We start from the raw sequence: 21,538 nt of genomic DNA, 5'->3' as shown, positions 1-21,538 counted from the left end.
TATGCTCCCATTACATCAATAGGGTTGCTTTCAATCATAGGAGGCATTATCAAATCCTTTGCACTAAAGGATGTAGTAATTTAACAACAATATTTAAGGGGTTTTGGTTTTTTGATTTTGAGTATAAATATTCTCATTTTGGGTCCTACCTCCAAATGATACTACTATTCATAAAGACAAATTCCTTTATGTGAAGGTTTATCATAACCATCCACTGAGGACTTGAATCTATCACCTATAAGCTCATCTTTTAATTTCAAATCCAAACTTGAGACTTTTGTGGTGTTATTTTGTTGAAACCAATAGGATAGAAACAAATTGCTAACATCTTCTTGTTTATCAATTTCAAAGACACATACCTTACTCCTCTTGAAATGAAATCTGACTTCTAGATGTAATGCTACAGTAAAGGTTGACAACAAGTTAGCTTGGCTAGGCTGGTCAACTTGTTGAATCATTGCTAAAGTTTGGTTGAATCTATCCACAAAGTTTATTATCTCTTCATATTCTCCTTTCTAAATCTTGAAGAGTTGGCACAATAGGTAGCCCACATCCACTACTAGTTTAAATCTTGCAAGGAATTTATTTTCCAATAGACTCCAACTAGTGATGCACACATCTTCCAAATGTTGAAACCAAATAGCGACATCACCAACAAGGGATATAACAAAAAGATGAATATACACATCTTCATCTAAAACACCAAGAATCCCATAGGTTGTATTGAACACTCAAATGTAACTATTAGAATCTTGATCACCTCCTCCGACATACTCAGGAAAGTATCTTTTTGATCCAGTAGGCATGGCTATCAAATGAGGAAAACTAAAAGGACCAAACTATGGTTACAAGGATTGAGTCATTGTTAAGGCCATGTTTATACTGGAATTATTTTACCAAATAGATCAGAGTCACCAACCTCTGTCTTCAGGGAGGTACCTTTAGATTTTCATGGAAAGAAAACAATGGAACCTCATTTTCTTTCCTTAGTAGAGTTGCAAAAAATCTATTAGTAAACATATTTTTCGTTCCAAAATTATATACAACAAATGACTCAAAATGCCTGAATAAAAGAACAACTACCACTAATGGTTGGAAATACTATCATGAGATTGATAGATTTCCTCTAAATTGAGAGGTGCAATTACCTCTTAGAAAGATATTAAAAGAATTTAAATAGGTAGTTATGTCTTTTACTAGAAGACAAAAAGGTTTTCTAACATTTACCCATCACTATGGGAGAAATGTGATTATAAGTTTTATAAATCAGGCAATGAGAAAAGAAAAATGAACAAACAACCACAAGACTTGTTAGCATGAATGTTGATGCTATGAGAAAACATTGCAGAGCAGTGTTATGACTTTATTTGTCTTTGATGACAACATAGTAAGATTGACAGAGTAGCAAACTAAGATTTATGTATTAAGGACATCACATTGCATATCTTCCCATGTGTAGTTAACAACATATACTATAGCATGTATTTGACATGTGGTCAAGTGTGCAGAACTTGAATTGACAACGTATGAAAGATATTGATGATTTACTGAGAACCACAAAAAAATAGAGTATGAGAAAACAATTTCTATTGTATGATCAATATAACATATTGTGCTTGGAATGAAGCATTGCATAGTTAATTGGAGGGAGTACACTATAAATTGATGACGTTAGCAAGTGTGCAAGTATGGAAGTCACATGTGTGAAAATTTGGAAACAATTGTGACCCGATAGTATTAATTAAATGTGAATTTCATATGGAGTTGACTCAAATGAATGTTAAGTGTATGGAGCCAACTCAAAAGATTAATAATTGTGTATGGTATAAAGGAAAGATGTTTTCCAAGTTCTAGACACCATCATTGTGATCGAGAAGCAGAGAAGATTTGCAAATTGTGAAGTAGAAGAGTAGAGTAATCTGCTAATGTATATAAGTGACCTTAAGGATTACTAATGATTATCTTTTTTCATAGTCTAAAGGTGAAGGAGTCCAATGTGCTAGAAAAAGGAAGAGAAAAGAGATTGTTCCACATCTATTGTTCTGAAAGGAATAGTACTGAGATCAATTGGATAGTAGGTTTGTTGATATGATCCTAAAGGTATTTAGACAGTGGGTTCAATTGCCTTCTTCAACTCCTAATAGGGTTGGAATCTCCTAACAAGGATTCAAAGTCTCCTAATAGGGACTCTTTGTACTAAGCATTGTAAAAAACTCCAAATAGGGTCTATCCTCTAAAAATGAATTTTTAGATTAGTACATTATTCTGTGGGCATCATTCCCACTGGGGTTTTCCTTCTGATCAAGGGTTTCCCTAGTCAACATATCTAGTGTATGTGTGTATGCACATTTCTTTATGATTGTTGTTTACTTTGGTTGATAAAGTAAGAATTTTTTAAGTTTGATACATACTTGATTCCCCCCCTCCCCAGTTATATTGGTGAACTATTACTTCTAACAAGACCATCTATCCAGTCATTCATATCACAAAGGAAATGCAAAGAAACATTATTTTATTTTGCAGACTATGAATGATAATGCAGAGCTATACCTAAAACATGAAAGAAGTGACTATATAATCATTTTCAATTGAAGACAATTATGCTCAGACTATAGAATCTAATATATGAAATTCTCTTTTATTTCAAATGCATAACAACACAATAATAGTATCATTTTATCTCTATTGTTATAGTCAAGTTGTAGAAAAAAAAACTTCTATTTGTTCTCCTTGTTAAAATTACTATCAATAAAATGTATTCTCCCACTTCCTGTAACTAAAAAACTATTGGTGAAGAGAAGAACCTCTATTGTGTAGAAATATTCACAATAAATGATAGTTTTCACTTGCACTTCAGTTCTAGCAACTATTTCTTGAAAATTTTATTAATCATTCTCATGAATAATATTCTTATCATTTTAGAAATTTTTGAAATTTGATCCATTTAAAATTTGCATATATGATAACAGATATGCTTTCTAAATTTAAAATGAATCCCATATGCATTATTGGATAGTTGGCATATGCTGGAAATAAATTGCTGTCATGATCTTGTGACTATCATTGGTAGTTTATATACTACTGGACTTAAACAATCATAACTTTTGTTCCATGATGAATGTTACAAAATGGATTTGAGAAAATTTAGAAAATTAGGTTTCCCAAAACATATCATAAATTCAGCTCAATATAATGGTGGAATTAAAAGTTGTGGCCCCTGCAACATGACTATTTTTCTGAGTATAACACATTTATATTTGTTGGTATGTTTGAAAAACCTGCATACAGTCCATCATAAATTTATATGTTGGCTAAATTTTGAAGATCACTCTAGTGAAGATTTAGAAAACTTGATTTTGGACAATATATCCAAAATTCAAAAAATCCAACAATAGAACTCAAAGTTATGCCCCCCACATTGTGACTATTGTTTTTTATGCTGATAGAAATCTATGGTTATAGGCTGAGTTAAAACTATAACAATATATACACCAATACCTACACATGAATCACATGTTGGAATTTCCTTGCTATACATCTCATTATTCATTGCCACCTTTTGGCCTTGGATCTTGGACTTCTGAGCAACTTATAACTTTTAATTGAAAACTACACTTTGCACTGACTATCTTTTTGATTTTGAACTTGAACTTGGACTTGAACTTGAACTAACCCAAAGTTTCAAGTTCAAGTTGAACTTTCCCATATGTGAATAGGAAGGTTGGCAACTAGGAGAGTGATTGACCCACTTTTAACATTTCACATTAGTGATAGAACTTGAGCTTGAACTTGAACTGACCTGAAGGTTTAAGTTCAAGTTCAACTTAGGCACTCCCAAGACTTAAATAGTTGACTTTAAGGATGAAGGAAAATACAAGTGTAATAATATGAATGAAAAAACTCAAAAAATTGAGAAGAACAATACTTGGACCCTAGTACCAAGACCAAAGGATAAAATTTTTATTGGAACAAAGTGGGTTTTCAGGAATAAGCTAAATGAAAATGGTGAAGTAACAAGGAACAAGGAAACACTAGTATGCAAAAGATATGCTCAAGAAGAAGGAGTTGACTATGGAGAAATGTTTTCTCCTATGGAAAGACTTGAAGGAGTTAGAACCCTACTTGCATATTCATCCTACAATTTTTTTAAGGTATATTAGATATATATCAAATCTTCATTTTGGAGTGGTATACTTGAGGAAGAAGTGTACATTGAACAACTTAGAGGACTTTTTGAACCAGAAAAGAATAATATGGTATGCAAACTAAACAAGCTTTATATGGATTGAAAAAATCCCCAAGAGCATGGTATGAAAGACTACATAATTATTTAGAGAAGATTGGTTTTGAAAGGAGAAATGATAATAGTAACCTATATTTGAAGATTGGTAAGAAGAATGAAGTAATGTTATCTAAAATATTTGTTGATGGCATTATATTTAGAGGTAAAGAAGCATTAATCAAATAATTTGCTGATAAAATGAAGAAGGAATTTGAAATGTCTATGTTTGGTGAAATCAAATTCTTTGTTGAATTACAAGTATGTCAAATGAAGTTTGATTTTTTCATTAATACTCAGTCTAAATATATCAAGGAGATACTAATTTTTTTTGGAATGGAAGATTCAAGACCAGTGAGAACACCTATGTCTACAAGACATAAGTTATCTAAAAATGATTAATTAGTTGATGTGAATGAGATACTATACATATTAACATTTGGAAAATTGCAATATGTTATTCATAGTAGACCTAATATTGCATTAGTTATTGGTATAGTTTTTAGGTTATCAAAAAGTCCTAAAGAGAATCACATGATGGCAGTGAAAAGAATATAAAGATGTCTAAAAGATACAAAAGATTATGGTTTTTTGGAATGGAAGATTCAAGACCAGTGAGAACACCTATGTCTACAAGACATAAGTTATCTAAAAATGATTAATCAGTTGATGTGAATGAGATACTATACATATTAACATTTGGAAAATTGCAATATGTTATTCATAGTAGACCTAATATTGCATTAGTTATTGGTATAGTTTTTAGGTTATCAAAAAGTCCTAAAGAGAATCACATGATGGCAGTGAAAAGAATATAAAGATGTCTAAAAGATACAAAAGATTATGGCTTAGATTACAAGAGAATTGATAGGTTTGAGCTAAAGGTATCCACTTACTTTGATTAAGTAGGAAATATTGATGACAAAAAAGGCACTAGCGAAGGTCCATTCTTTCTAGGAAAGAGATTGATTTCATGGACAAGCAAGAAACAAAATTTTATTTCCCAATCAATAACTAAAGTTGAATATGTGGCTACTATAGTGAACTACTCAAAAATTATGTGGATCAAGTGATTATTGAAATGAATGAAGTAAGAAATTATAGATCTAGTGCTTATCTATTGTGATAACAAAAGTGCTATCAACATATCAAAGAATCTAGTGATGCACACTAAGACCAAGCACATTTCTATGAAGGATCACTACTTGAGAGAACTAGTTCAAGACAAAGAAGTGAAGTTAACATATGCACACACCAAAGAAATCATTTTGACATATTCACTGAAGCCTTACCTAAAGCTGCTAATGAATATCTTAGACATTAATTAGGGGTGATTCCTCTCAACAAAGTAAGTTGAGGAGATGCATCAAATGTGCTAGTCAGAATAGCATACACATTGATGCAGTCACTTCTACTTTAGGATTTTCCTAAGGTAGTGAAGTTAAGAAGAAGACTAGTATGAAAAATCAGTTATAGACAGATGGAAGAATTCAACTACACATGTAAATATCTACATAATCTAGATGTATAAAGTAATTGAAGCAAACAATTCTAGAGTCTTTGGAATTGTTGTCAAAGAGGGAGAGATATATCAAACAAAGGAATAATCAAAGAGGGAGAGATTACCAAAGAAAGAGATAAACCTTAGAGGGAGACTAATGATAGATGAAGAGCTTATGAAATTGAAGAGATAAGACTTAGAATGAAACTAAGGATATTTTTCACTCAAGTTAATGATTTTTTTTTTGATTGCATGGTGAAAAAGAGGAAGATTGTATTCCTATATTGTAAGATGCATCAAGGTGTTTCCATCATTACCAAAAAGAGAGATTGCTAGAAAGTACAATTGGAACAATTGTTGGTTTTTCATTGATGTCAAATATATTAATGAGACATGTTGCTATTTGATCTAAATGTCATATCTATTTTGATTGATGAAGAGGATTTGAGAGATTGCTCATAAAAAAGGAACATAGAGGAAAGTTTGAGTTATGAAAATGAAGCTACAATAGAACTTTGATTAGTTAGACCTTGATAAGATAAAGTGATTGTTTATATCATTGATGTAAAGGTTAATTGAGAAATAGAGTAAAAGACTAAGGAATGTTGAGTGATGCTAGTGTCAACCAAGCCTTGGTACAAGATGAGAAAATTCAGTGTTGATCGAGCATCAATATCAACAGAGTAATCTAATTGATGTTGAGAAAAGAATTCTAAAGAGACCAAGTGATTAAGTGATGACAGAGCGTCAGAACTTAGTTATTGTTGAGTGACACTATTTTGAATGCATAAGAAGAATCATGATTTCTAGTAGACTGAGTTGATTTCTTGGGATATGGAAACTATGTAAAAGATAATATTAATGAGTTGGATCATTTAATTCGAGGAGATGATTAGGTATTATATCTAAGGTCAAATTTTATGGATGAGAAGTTTCTAGAAAAATAAAAAGATGAATAGATTCAATGAGCCTGATGAACTATATTGTAAACCCTAAGATCTATGGTGATCATGAAAACAAAAAAAGACTCAAATTACCTATTTAAAGAGGCATAGAGTCAATAATAAAATGTGAGTGAGTGTGAGAGTGAAGCAAAATAAGTGCTTGTGAAAATGCCACCGAAGTTGATAAGTGAGTTTGAGTAGAAGGCTTAAGATTGATGTGAAGAGGGATGCCTAGTTGAAGGTTTCCAAGTGAGTTAAGAGATAGAGTTGTCAAGAGGGAATTATCAATGGATAAACACATGAGTGATTTGAACCTATGAAAGTGAGTTTTAAATCATACAGATCTAAACCCCACTATTTTCTTTCTAATCATTGTAAATAGTTTGCATTGAAATATTTTTAATCAAATATTGACATAACAATAATTAAAGGTTTTAATATTCTATGTAGATCTTTTAGCAAGGTGACATTCTAAATGGAATGATCAAAGTTCTCTAACAAGGCCACTCCTAATAGGGTGATTAAATCCTCTAATCTGGTCACATTTAATAGTGTGTATTGTAACCTTTAACAGGATTGGCTCTTAATAGATCTTACTTTGAAAGAGTAAAAAAGTGGTCACATGTTGTTGACACTTTTTCCCAAATTGGGTTTCCACATAAAATCCTAGTATCAAACTGGTGTTGAAAGTTTTATGATGTTTTGCATTTACATGTTTACATTCAACATAGTTTGTTATAATAGGATAGTGAATTTATAGTAATTTTGTTTATTAGTATTTAGTAGAGATTGAGCTAAAACAAGATAAGTAGAATATGGAATTTTTGATATTTGATTGTTCAAATGGTGCTTATGGACCTTGAGTAACTGATTCACCTCCCTCTTAGTTATTCTAAACATTCTAACAATATGCATTCCTTTAGTGGTTTTGAAAATTGTCCTCCACTCATCACCTTCCTTCATTTTGATTTGGTGGTAACCACTTTTAAGATCAATCTTGGAAAAATACTTAGCTCCACCTAGACAATCCATCAAATCCTCTATTCTAGGTAATAAACCTATACCTTATGGTTATCCTATTGATGGCTCTAGAATATATACACCTACATCTACCTCCCTTTTAGGTGCTAACACTAATGGAATAATACATGTTCTAATCCTCTTTTTAATCAAACCTTGATCTAATAACACTTGGACTTTCTTAGCAATCTCCTTGTTCTATTCTAGAGTCATCTTATAAGAAGCCTTGTTTCGTAGTGTAGCTCCTAGCACAAAGTCTATTTGATGACTAACTGCCCTTTGTGGGGGAAGTTTAGAAGGTGTACCATCACAGATGATGTCCTTGAACTGATCTAACAATGCTTGCACTTCCTTTGCTAAGGTATTTTATTTCTTCAGCTCTTCTTCCTTAGGTTTCAACATAATTACAAACCCAACTTATTGTTCTTCTTTAAAATCACTCAAAAGCTCTTTCCCACTCATAAGTAGGAGGCTTTTAACTGTGATTATATCCATGCCTTCCTCAATAAGTGACTAAATCTTATATGTCAACCCATCCTTCTTGAATGTGTACAAATTCTTCTTCCCATGATAAATAACATCCCTGTTATATTTCCATGGTCTACCTAGAAGTAGATGACACACATCCATGGGTAACACATGAAAAAGTAACTTGTCTTGATACCCTCCTATTGAATAGTCTACCCAAACTTGTTCATTTACCAAAACATTATGGTCCTTATTCAGCCATGTAACTCTATAAGAATGAGCATGTGGAATTCTTAGCACTTGACATTTTTGAGCAACTTTCTTTGATATGATATTATCAATTGATCCTGAAACCACTAGGACTTTACAAAATTTTCCTTGCATCTTGCATTTGACTCTGAATTTTTTTCTAATTTATTTGGGTTCTTCTTTGCTTGGTTCATTAAGAAATACTCTCCTAGAGATCAAGTTTTCCCCTTTCTTTGAATCAAGACTCACTTCTTGATTAATGCTATTGTTCTAGTCCTCTTGAAGATAATTGACCTTCCTTTCACCTTGTGATGATGATTCCTTTTTCAGGACATCTATAAGCTTGAGGACCTAGTTGCCCACAATTATAACATTTAATGCTAGCTAAATGTGAACCTCTATTTTAAGTGTTTGAGCCACCTCTACCTCTATCATTATTGATGGGGCCAAATATTACCTTTATTTCATGATAGTTTTAAAACACTTTGTTGATACTCTATGTTATTTCTGTCAAAACATTTGTGGACCTATGTTTATTGAAACCTATGGGTAGATACTATGCGATCTTTTGCTAGTATTATATATATTATGCAGTATTTCATATAGTTATCAAAATGTGTGTTCTTATATTTGAATTTAATTTGATAAATGATTATTTGCAAACATGTCTCTGCATAATAAGTAACTTGTTAGCAATGAAGGTGAAATATGATTGGAAGATTTCAAAGATGAGCGTCAACAACATTTAAGGAGAAAATAATGTAAGGTGTAGCCATGGTGGAGGAAAGTTGTAATGGTTCCAAAGGACATGATAGTGAATATGGAGGAGCTATGAAGACTTATTGCCTTCTCTACATTTACTCCTATGGTGAGTGGATGTTCAGACTTTATTATTCCCACCTTAAGTCATTATCTCTTCTTCCCACCTTGAGTTGTTATTTTCCTTCTTTCTCTCTTGAAGATTTAAAGCTAAGTCATTTACTTTTCTATTATAGGAATAAGTGTCAATCTCCTATATATAGGAATCAACCCAAGTGTGTTAGTTTAGCCAGTTAGAAGAAAGAGTTTATGAGAATAGACTATTAGCTTTTATAGTAAGTTGTGTTTTTACAGCTGTGTGTTATGTAATGAATTTTTGAAATGTAATGAATTAAGTTTTTGGCTTCTATCTTGTGTTAGTAGTTTAGTTGAAGCCAACCAAGGGGGTCCACTTGGAAGGTGGATTAGATTAGGATAGAATAGATTTATTTCCAAGCATTCTTGGTATCATAAGTAGAAGTTGTAAGTTCCTTACTGTAGCATCACACGTTGTGAATGTTCTTGTAGCATATGTGAGAGCAGTTATAGTGGATGAACTGAGTTAGAATATTTGTCAACTTTTCATTGTATTTCTAGTATTCATAGAGTTAAGTGTGTTAGTTTCCTATAGCAATAGTGTAAGTTCTTTTCCTTGCATTTTTACTTTCCTGTAGCATAATCTTAGTGACTCATTAAGATACCTAGTGCACATACTGTGCTAACCATTTCAACTATATGTCCCTGGGTTGACAAGATTAAATGCAAATCATAGTGGAAAAATAGTCCTTAGTTTGAATATACTATTCCTAAGCATGGCCTAGAGCATGACTATGATACACTTATTGTGAGGTGGACCATTTTTGGCACCATTGTTAGGGATGGTGTCAAGCTAGAAGCATTTTTGAGTCATAGTTTTTAGACAGTTTTTAAAATTTATTTATATAGTTTTTAAAATTTCTTCACTAGTGTGAAGAATGCAATTGCATGCATTGAAGAGGAAGATGACAAGATGAATATGGCAGATTTCTTCCAAGGGAGTCTATTAATGTGAATGAAGAAATTGAAGAAGAAGAATTTGAGTTACCTTTTGAAGACACAAGCCCTCTTTTTCCTATGGAATCATCCTCAAGAACATAACCTTTAGATACAAGTGGCATTCAACCTTTTGCTGAAATTTTGGCCAATTTTCTCGTTGATACTACTTTGAATCCACCAGTTGTTAATATCATAGTACCCAATGTCCCTTTTTAGTAGCAACCTCAAAATGTAATACCTCCAGTAATGGGACAACCTACTTTTCCATTTCCTCTTCCAAGTCTTGTAACCTATGCTAATCTTAAGAACATACCTACCACTACTCTTCCAAAGTTCTATGGCCTCGTAACTAAAGACCCTAATACTTTCTTGTTTGAGTTTGATATACTCTATTATAGTTTTGACTACAACATTGATGCCCACAAGCTCAAATTATTTCCAGCAATATTGAAAGAGTCTTCTCTACGATGGTTCATGGGCTTAGGAGATAATGCAATAGGAACTTGGGATGAAATGTAAGCTCTATTTCTAGATAAGTATAAAGAATATTGCAAAGCATATGGTTCAAGAGGGGATGAAATCTTCAAGATATCATAAAAGGAGGAAGAAATATTGAAAGACTATGTTTGATGTTTCTAATATACACTGCAGAAGAACCCTCAACATACGTTGTCCAAAGATTCACAAAAGCTAGTCTTTCTGAGAGGTGTGAATGATGATAGTCTAGAAGCATTGGACTTGATGGTTGGTGGTGATGTATATCAAGCTTCCTAGGATGATCTCAAGAAGATTTTTTAGAACTATTCAAGGTCAAAAATGAAGAAAGGCCGAGGACCTCATTCCATAGTCACTAAAGGAATCAGCCAAGGTATTTCAAAGCTTGAGATATCTAACCTATTGTTAGAATTCAAACAAGACATTATCAATAATGTTGCTACACATCTTGACATGATGACTACAAAGAAGAAGAAATCAAAAGTTGAGTTACAACTAGCTGAATACTACCCTCATTTTCAGAAGCAGAAGAAGGATTGCCAATGTAAACTGGTTGCAAGCATGGAGAACCAACATATTCCAACTAAGTACCTCAAGATAGATGGAGATGATGAGAAAGTATTTATTGTTTCTCAACACTGACCATGGGCCCAACATCAAGGTATGCCTCATGAACCTTTGCAAAATTTAAATTCATATGAAAATCAATGGAAAAATTGTAATCCCCAAGGTCCTCCATAATATCAATGTAATTGGAACAATGCTAGGCAAAACAATTAGCAACAATCCCAATGGCCTGAGAATTCCCAACCGCCTTGGCCTAACCAACAAAGTAACTAATGGAAAAACCAACAAAACTACTGGCAAAACCAATAGAACCAATGGCACCACCCCAAGGGAATTGGTAGTTTACAAACCAATGGATGGGATCTAAACAATGGCCTAACCAAAATACTGGTACTCCACAATTACCACCTCCAGTTCAACAACCTGTTCTAATGCCGCCACCTTCAAATCCTGGACCTCAAAAGAAAACACAATTACTTGCACAACCTTAGCCAAATCCAAATAGCCAATAGCCACAACAACCCATGTATAGTGTTGATGCTCAACAATATCCTGCTTACACTCTAAATGTTGTTGATATACATCTAAGATTTGGTACAACTTTACCAGTGCCTAATCTACCTCTTATAACTAAAATACTAGACTCTCCTGCAGCATCAGAACTCTCAGTTGCTAAAATAGTTGACCCAACCAATGTTACCATGTCAACTCAAGCTTAACTAGTAGTAGAATCTCTTTTTCCAGAAAAGCTTATACAAAAGAAACTTGAACAAATAAAGGAACAACCTTTTGATATTGTTGATCAGTTGAAAAACATTCATGTCCAAATACCCCTATTTCAAGCCATTAGAGATGTTCTTGTTTATGGAAAAGCCATTAGAGATGCTTGCCTGAAGAAGCCTGCAAAGAAGAAAAAGGACCCCATCATAATCCATGTTGTGGGACAATTGGCTGACATCATGTTAGGAAAATTGATCACACCAAAATATTCTAATCTAGGAAGTCCAATAGTGAATGTCAATATAAATGGTTAGTGTGTTAAAAATTGCTTAATAGATCTTGGAGTAGCTATAAATGTCATGACCAAGGATACTATGAAGAAGTTGAAAATAGAAGGACTAAGGGCTACACCAACAATTCTGCAACTTGTAGATAGTTCTACTGTCACCCTTGATGGGATGATAGAAAACATAGTTGTAACCTTAGATTCTCTAGAGTATCCGACAGACTTCAAGATTTTATCCCCCAAAGTTAATCTATATAGTTACCCTTTCATCCTAGGTCAACCATGGTTAGCCACAACTGATGCAAATATAAGTTGTAGATCAGGGAATATGACCATATCAAATGGCCAAGCAACAAATAAATTTGATTTGGATTCTCTAGCCCAACCATTACTAGATTTGAGCACATCTGTTTAGCCAGATTTAGGGGATAAAGAAGAAAAGTTAAATTCTATAGTATAGCTCATGATGTTACATAGATAGTCTTTTCTAAAACTACAAGAGGAAGATTTAGTACCTCAAAGTATTCTCACTAATAGTTGTGTGGTAGAAAAAGATGTATCTAAAAGTTTTGTGTTGGAATTAATCACATATGAAGAATGTGATAAGAATTATACTTTTATCAAAGAACCTTATATTATTTATCCACTCTTACCATGTGAATTAGAAACAATTCCAATCTCTAAAGCTGCTATGATAGAGTCTTCCACTACTATTGAACTAACTAAAGGTCATAATCTCCATGTTAATCCCAAATTAACACCCACACAAATGGAACCATTAAAAGAGTTCCTTCAAAGGCATGAAAATGCCTTTGCATGGGACTATAGTGATATGAAAGGGTTGAATCTTACACTATGCACCCATAGGATATACATCAATGAAGGTTGTTTACCACTCTGTCAACCCCAAAGAAGGATAAATCCAAGCCTTAAAGAGATAGTTAAAACTGAATTGCAAAAATTACTTGACACTGGTTTTATTTATCCTATATCTGATAGTAGATGGGTGTCACCCCTCATCATAGTGCCTAAAAAAGGGAGGAAAATGGAGAATTTGTGTAGATTACAGAGAGTTGAACAAAGCTATCAAGAATGATCATTTTCCTTTACCATTTATAGACCAAGTTCTAGACACTCTAGCTAGAAAGAAGTATTTTTCTTTTCTAGATGGGTATAGTGGTTATAACCAAATCAGTATTACTCTTGAAGATCAAGACAAGACCACATTTATATGCCCATGGGGTACTTTTGCATACTTTGTTTTACCATTTGGTCTGTGTAATTCTCCTACAATGTTCCAATGAGCTATTATTTGCATATTTGCTAATATATCACATGATTGTATGGAAATCTACATGGATGACTTCACAACATTTGGCATCACTATTGAGGAAGCAATGGTGAATCTTGAAAAAGTTTTGGTAAGATGTCAAGAACATAATTTGGCACTTAGCAGTGAAAAGTGTTTAATGCTCATGTAGGAAGGTGTGGTACTTGGTCATTTCATATCAGTTGCTAGCATACAAGCTGATCTAGCTAAAATAGAGATAATTCAAACATTGCCCATACCTAAAAAATCAAAAGATGTAAGATCTTTTCTAGGTCATGCTGGATATTATAGATGTTTCATAAAATATTTCAGCAAAATAGCTAGTCCCTTGTATAAGTTACTCACAAAAGAAGCTGAATTTAGTTGGACATTTGAGTGTGATGAAGCCTTCCTACAGCTTAGGAAACTTTTGACTACAGCCCCAGTTTTACAAGGCCCTGATTGGAATTTACCTTTTCATATATATACAGATGCCTTTGACTATGCTATAGGTGTAATTCTAGCACATCAATCACAAAATCTTGAAAATGCAATATATTACATAAGCAAAAGCCTTCATGGACTGGAATTAAACTACACTGTGACTGAAAAAAATTTGATAGTAGTAGTTTTTTCCCTCAACAAATTTTCACATTACATAATTGGCTATTCCATATTTGTCCATACTGATCATCTAGCAATTAAATATCTCATGAACAAACCTACTTTAATAAGTATGTTAGCAAGATGGTTATTGTTGTTGCAAGAATTTGATATAACTATTGTTGATAAGCCTAGAAAAGCCAATGGTGTAGCTGATTATTCATCAAGAATCCATCATGATGATATTGACACTACTTTGGTAGATGATGCATTTTCGGATGAGCATTTATTTCATACTTCTATTTAAACTCCATGGTATGCAGACATTGTTAACTTCATTGCAACCAATAAATTACTAGCACATTTTTCTTACAAGGAAAGGAAGTTGCTTGTAGAGAAAAGTTTATGTTTCTCTTGGATAGATAGTCTCTTGTTTTACACTAGACCTGATCAAGTTATGAGAAGATGTGTGAGAGAGGATGAGACATATGGCATTCTACATGTATGTCATAATGAACCATGTGGAGGACACTTTGCAAAAAAAAGAACAGCTTGCAAAATCTTAACAATTGGTTATTATTGGGCTACACTTCACAAGGATGCAATCAACTAAATACGAAAGTGTGACAAGTGTTAAAGGATAGGTCGACCAACAAGAACAAATGAAATGCCTCTTAATCCTTAGATGGCATTAACATCATTTGACAAATTGGGCATGGAATTCATTGGTCCAATTGATCTTCCATCTAATGGGAAATCCTATATACTTGTGTGCATTGATTACCTAACAAAATGGGTTGAAGTCAAGGCTATGAGGCATGCTCATGATAAAAGAAGTTGCTGAATTTCTATATAAAGAAATTTTTACCTGCTATGGTGTACCCAAAGAGCTAGTCACTGACCAAGGTGCATAATGCACCTCTAATTTGATCTCAGAGTTGATGAAATAGTATAACATCAGGCACCAAAAATCTAGTCCTTATCACTCTCAAGCTAATGGAAAAGCAAAGGTCACAAACTGTGAGTTGGAGAATATCCTAACAAAAATAGTCCATTTGCACCATAGGGATTGGACCAGCAGATTACAAGAAATTTTTTGGGCTTACATAACAACTTGGAAGACTACTACAAGATTTACACCATTTGATCTCTTATATGGTAAAGTAGCAATGCTTCCAATTAAATTTGAACATAAAACTCTAAGGATAACATTGGCATTGGATATTAAACTTCTTGTAGCACAAAGAGAATGTGTTCTACATCTTAACTCTTTGGATGAGATGCACAAAGCTACTTTGGAGTGCACTAAAATTATATAGAGAAAAAGAAAACAATGGCATGACTCTCATGTTATCAGTAAACAATTTCAAGTTGGTGACTGAGCATTACTATATAATTCCAAATTTAAAGATATGCTAGGGAAGCTATAGAAAAGATGGTTGGGACCATATAAAATAAGTCATGTCTTTGATAATGGAGCTATTCAACTAACTACCATTGATCCAGTACCTTTCAAACTATTAGTCAATGGTTATAGATTGAACTTGTATAAATGGCCCCAAACAAAAGAGGACTTCTTGTAGCAGTTTCAGTGGCCGAATTCAAATAAAAATCAAGTAACTCTTCCTACAGCCAAAGGTGTCAACCTTCTAACTGTCGCTCTTCAACATTAATTCTTTTGTGCATGTTCATAATAAAGACTTTATGTCCACATAAAGTACACTTTTCATTCACTCTCTCATTCCATCTCATCTCTTTACCTTCCATCCATCCACCTCATCTCATTTCTTTATCTTCCATCCGCTCACTTTCCATGTCATCAATTTCGCATATTTTCAATAAACTCTGTGAGATGTTGATGGATGCTACTGCTAATATCACTTTTTCCACCCTTTTTTTGGGTATATGTGATGATCAGTTGATAGGTATACTATTTTCAAATTATAATTCATTTATAGTTTGTAGATTTTGTTAATTATATTTAATACTACATACTTTATATGATGGCAGCATTATGCCAGTTCCTTACCTCTACTAGGTCTAACAAGTGTGGACACTTGCCCAAATTTAGTAGCGGGTAGGGAAGGTCATTAATATCTAATGGCATTTCTAATTATCTATATTTTTTCCCCAAATCTTCATATTTCCTTCATTGATAGAATTTAATTTCCATAAGTACACAAGTGAGGTGTCATACCCCTTATTTTTGAATGATTTTTTTGTGTCAAGCTGTGATGTGACTTGTGTTTAAATTTTATGTGATCTGAACCCCATTTTTAGATGATTCTCACACACATCCATGATTTACCTTCATTAAAGCTGTATTATTGTGCATAACAATTCATTATAATATTAATTGCCTATTAAAAAAAAAAAAGTGAGTTGAGTTTGTAAAACATTAAGGCAGCCTTAATTCAAAAGGGGGAAAATAGAGTAGATAGAGGAAGTGTTAAGAGAATGGGTGGATAGTTGCAGATGAGAGAACTAGTGGAACACACTGTGTTGCTCTTAGATGTAGAGGTTGTAAGAAGATTTAATACAAGCATATGGCTAGGGTATTTTCTAAGTTTGAATGCATTTGATGAGGAGGTAGCCGCAAAATTCACAAGGACATTTGAAAAAGGTGAAGCTTCCGTTTGGGGTTTAATGGTGATTGCAATAGAGGAATGCATTGCTGAAATGACTAAGTTACCTATAGTTGGAGAAGATTATCCCAACACACATGATGTGAGGTCAACAAGAGCTTAATTTACTAGACTGACTGATCCTCAAATGGACATTACAAAGTAGGGTTGCAAAAGAATGTCACTACTGCCGCCATACAATGAATTAGTCATCCACATTATCAAGTACCTTACATGCACATTATTTCAAATTACTTAGTTGTATAAGGCATAATCTTTTAGTAAACATTCCAAATTTCTTGTATAATATGCTATGTATTAGTGTGAAAGAAACTCAAAAAGGAAAAGATAATTATGTTACCCATCATTCCCTAATTAAGTTACTGATAAAGAGGTCACTTAGGGATGTGTCTCCCATGACATGGGATGAATTTGTACAAGCCAAAACTTTGCAACCCCAAGCTGCCCCTAGTGAATAGCCTAGTGAGGAAAATGTAGCTCCCACTAATGAGCCTGCTGAATAAAATACCCAAGAGGCTAAAGCCGAAAAGACCCAAGAAAATGTGCAAGAAACTATCCCTATTTAAGAAACTATACCTTCACCTATGTAAGAAACCTTGAAACCTACTTCTAGTAGAGAAAAGAGGAAACAAAAACTATAAGAAGAAATCTCTATTCAGGAAAAGGAAGAGCCAAACCCTATAGTTGTGAGACAAAAGAGAACTAAGAAAAGTCTTGCAACAACTACTCCTGCAGCAGAGACACCCAAAGGGAAAGGTAGACAAAAGGTTGTGATACAAGAAGAAACTCTTGTAAGGAGAATCCTTAGGATGAGAGGGAAAGTTTCTAAAGATTCTACTCTGTCCAAAACATCTACTAAGGAATCCCCTATGCAAATTGTCTCTGATCACTCTCCTCCCCATCCTAAAATTACTAACATTCCTAAAAAGCCTAATGAGGAATGTAGGGACGAAATCAAAGAAAGTCCAATTGATACCCCAATAGACCAACCACGTACTTCGAGTTGAAGGGATGAAACAATCCCTAAGCAAGTTGATCCAAACATTGCCCTGGTTCCCCATAAATCAACATGGATTACTAGTTTTGTAGAACATTTATGGCAGGAACAAAGAAAGAGGAAAATAAATAATGAAGAAGATAGTGGTTCTATTACACTGCAGAAACTCCTTTTTTGATTGTTTGGATAGCATAAGTTTGCTGAGACCTTGTGGGAAGAAGAGAGGAAAAAGATGAATAAAATTATAGCATCTCAAGGTGAAGAAATTGCAGATTTAAAGGAACAACTAGCAAGTCAAAAGTAATGGATGGATCATGCCCTCAAGCTAACTAATCAGGAACTTGCTTGTATACCACCACCAAGATTTTATGCTCTCTGTTTAGAAGAATAATTTCTTTTGTTTCAATTAATGTAAACTCTTAAGGATATTAATGCAAAGTTCAAATCAACACAAGAATTTTATGGACTATATCAAACTCTGCCACCCTGGCAGCAAAATTTGCTTTGTGAATTATATATTCATAATTTTGTTATCCCTTCAGAGACTCAATGAAATCCCTTGCTCTACATAGGTGATGTACATTTAAGAGCTCTCATGTCCTAGATGTCCAATGAAGCAAATTATGATAGGCAACTAAATAATTATAAGGATGAGGAAAGGTTAGAACCCTTGCCTTTAAGAGCCGAGAGTAGCAAGCCAGATGGAGTTCTCAAGGATTGGTTCACATTAACTTATGGAAAGAAGAATCCAAAAGTCAAGGATAGGACCTTAGCTCTAGCTAACCTACATTACTTTTCAGAGAGCTATGACTAGTGCTAGGAGTAGATGGGCTAGATTGCCTGAATCACTTAAAAAGTCAAAACCACATAGTCCTATCAACTTGGAGGCAACACTTCACAGGGTTCCAAAATATTTAGAGTTAGGGAGGTAGGCCAGACTAGAATTATGGTGTCCCTTGACCATGTAGCCTCTAATGCTCCTATGGCATTTGTGTTAGTGTAGTTTTCTATTTTTCCTATTTTGCTAGGATTTTCCTACACTTTAATAATCTCGCTTAGGTTAATAAAGCATGTCTTATTAGGTGAATGGTTGTGAGGTGTCACCTTCCTACATGTGAGCATCCATTAGCTATCTTGGGAAGATACTTTGCTATCTTTAGTCCGATAGATGGTTGCTCCTCATTGGTTGGTGTTGCCACCTCCTCTCTCTTCCTAGCCTATATAAGCATGCTACCTAGCTTGTATTTGCATCTCTTGTTTTTGCATCCTCTTAATGCTATTTTACTTCCAGCATTTGCATTACTCTCTTGGAGACTAACTCTATGATGCTATTTTGATTTTGTATCATTTCCATTCATAGTTTAGATATTTACTCTTTGCACTAGTTTTCTGGGTTATTAATCTTTTTAGATTCTAACATAGTATCAGAGCTTTTCTATGTGCAAGAGTAGATTTTAGTTTCCTTATTTGAGAGATTCGAGGGGGGCAAATAAACTTTATTGTAGTTTTTTGAAAAATGAAGTATGCTCTTCTCTTGCATCTTTGGATGATCCTAAGAATCAGAAAAGTTTTGACAAAAATAGTTTTTCTTTGGGGTTTCAATCTCAAATCTGACAACCAACTTGCATATTTGGAGTTTTCAATCAGTTTTGCAGGTTCCAGCATGCCATTGATGGACTTAAGAAGCTGATCCAGCATTTGCATGTCATATTTTGGTTGCTAGAGTCATTTTTTGATTTTTGGAGCCATTTTTTACTGTTAAAATCGTCTGATTTACACTACAGCAACATCTTCTGTACATCAGCAAGAAAAATGTTTTTTGGGTTTTGTTCGCAGCCCTGAAAAACCATCTAGGTATCTTTTAGATTTTGCATGCAAGCTGTATATTTTTTAGAATCAAGCATGCAAAGCTACAGCCATACCCCTCTCCATTAGCAGTCGCAGATTTGAATGCAGTTTTCAAATGTCTCATTCTTGCTCATATGGACTCCGATTTTGATGATTCTTGTTATGAACTTGGCTATTTTTTTGTGCTCTATCCACTAGTGGAGTTGTTTTTTGATTTTCATGCATGAATTCTTCAGAAATTGCAGATTCTCAGCCGTGACTATGCACAGTTCTCGTTTTGGAAACTTCGGAGGATCATAACTTTCTCATACGACCTCGTATCAAGGCGATTCTTTTTTTGAAAGTGCATGATTTTTCGAGTAGATCGTAGTGGTGCTATTTGTTTCCTTGATTATTGTGCCCAAGTTTCACTTCTAGCATATGCTCTTCATGAGGGTTTGTAATGCATTGAAATCAAGACCACTAAGTATTTCTTTCTAGTGGTAGTTGTAAATGCACTAAAATAAAGTGCCAAATCATATTTCTTTGGGGGTGGGTTCTTTGATTGAGTAAAAAGGGGGGGGGGGGCATTGTTGTGGTTGGGTTCTCTTCTTTTTAGCATTTCTTTTCTGCATTTCTTCATTATGAATCAAACAAATATGCCCATCCTAACTCCATATAACTACTTTGAGTGGAAATCATGCATGACAATTCACTTACAAAAAGCTGGATTAAATAGTATAACTATGGGACTTGAAACTGGACCTACTAAAGATGAAGACAAGCCTAAGTGGTTTAACAAATGTGATGAGGCATATGGAACATTGTGTTTGTCTGTTTCTCCTAACTTGCTATTTCACATTGAGTCTTTGGATACACCAAATGAAGTATGGAAAAAGCTAGAGACACTATTTGCCACACAAGATTCAATGAGGGGTCATATGTTGGAAAATGAATTAATTAGTTTGAGTCCAGGCAATTTCAACACAATCCAAGATTTATTCACCAAATTGAAATCACTAAGGCTACAATTAAAACAATGTGGAATTGAAAAGAAAGATGAACAACTGATTCTTAGTATTCTCTCTAAACTCAGTTCAGAATATTTTGTGTTTGTCTCTACCTTCTATGCTACTAAGGGTGCACTTGGTACTCAATTCACCATGCCATCTTTAGATGAGTTTGCTGTCAATCTCACTTGAGAATAGGACAAGCTAATCCAGATGGGCATTCTTAAGTCCTTTAAGTCACATGCCTTGGCTGCTAACCAAGGCACAAAAGAACAACAAGGACAAAGTAGTAACAACAATAGTAAGGACAAGAAACAAAAGAATAGCGAGGAGAAGAAGGATCAGATGTCAGTTTCTTCAAAAGCAACTATTGATACACCATCTTCCAAGGGCGATAAGCCTAAGAAATAAAAGGTCAAATGTGCCTATTGTGAAAGACCTGGTCATGATGAACATAAATGTTTGCAGAATCAACTTGATCACTTGAAATACATTCTTGAGAAGAATAATATCAGTGTTCCTGAGTCTATCAAACAAAGTTCTAATGAAGGGTCTAACAAGGAAAAACAAAACAACAAGGGGAAAGGAAAGGGCAAGGCCCTTTTTGCAGTTGCTTCCTCACCATCCGCTTGGGTTCTTGATTCGGGTGCTTCACACCACATGGCTTCATCTAAGGAAGAATTTTCATCCTTGGAGCCATGTACTTTGCCTTCTATTTTGATGGGTGATAACACTCTTGTTGAGTTGTGCGGGAGAGGATCTATTGATGCGGGGGATGGCACATT

The sequence above is a fragment of the Cupressus sempervirens genome, chromosome 9, assembly GCF_028749045.1.
Source record: "Cupressus sempervirens isolate cs-2001-9-10 chromosome 9, ASM2874904v1, whole genome shotgun sequence".
Lineage (NCBI taxonomy): Eukaryota > Viridiplantae > Streptophyta > Pinopsida > Cupressales > Cupressaceae > Cupressus > Cupressus sempervirens.
The sequence above is the reverse complement of the archived record's forward strand: the minus strand, read 5'-3'. Positions refer to the sequence as shown.